The sequence below is a fragment of the Rattus rattus genome, chromosome 11, assembly GCF_011064425.1.
Source record: "Rattus rattus isolate New Zealand chromosome 11, Rrattus_CSIRO_v1, whole genome shotgun sequence".
NCBI classification, from domain to species: Eukaryota; Metazoa; Chordata; class Mammalia; order Rodentia; family Muridae; genus Rattus; species Rattus rattus.
In genome coordinates, this window is record NC_046164.1 from 67,433,252 (window position 1) to 67,434,019 (window position 768).

Genomic DNA, 768 nt, shown 5'->3' on the forward strand with positions numbered 1-768 from the left:
GAGGCCCTGTGAGTCATCTTTATGACGTGTGTGGGTACTGACCTTCTCTGGAGTCGGGAGAACCTCGGAGATCACTGCTAAGCCCAGTCCGGGAAAGAAACGTGGGGCTGGGATGTAGGGATAGGGGTTGATGGCTGGGCCTGCTCTGGGTGTTGCAGGCTGATTAATGAGGGCTCTGCCCAGCTTTGACAAGGATAGCTGTCCTTTGTTGTAAATGGAAGCAACCCACAGTCACTGTACCCTCTGTGTCCTTTGTTCAATGAAGTGGTGATATTCCCACTTAAAAAAAAACAAAAAAACCAAAAGGGAATGTGGAGCCTGAGATGCCAGGGGCAGAGGTCTGAGTTGGGCTCCGTGGATGTGATAGAGTTGTGTGTGTTTATGTTCGTTCCAACCCAATTTCTAGGTCACTTCCTTTGAGAGCCCCTCCCCCAAGATGCCTTCCATGCCCACAGCGGTTGGCACACTCCTCTCTTAGTTACTCAAACAGTGCCTAGAACTGACCCTGCCCCACTGGCTATCTCATGTCTATACCAACATAAATCCTGCTCCTGTATGCATTTACTTGTTTGACAAATATTTGTGTGGCACTAAGTGTGTACCAGTGCTGGGGACACAGCAGGAGATACCACACACATCTCTGTCCCCAGGAACTGTCTTCCCAGAAGGACATCTTCAGATGAAGTGGACAACTTAAAATATGCTAGAATGCCATTGAGGAGGGGGGTGTGTGTGTGTGTGTGTGTGTGTGTGTGTGTGTGTACCGTG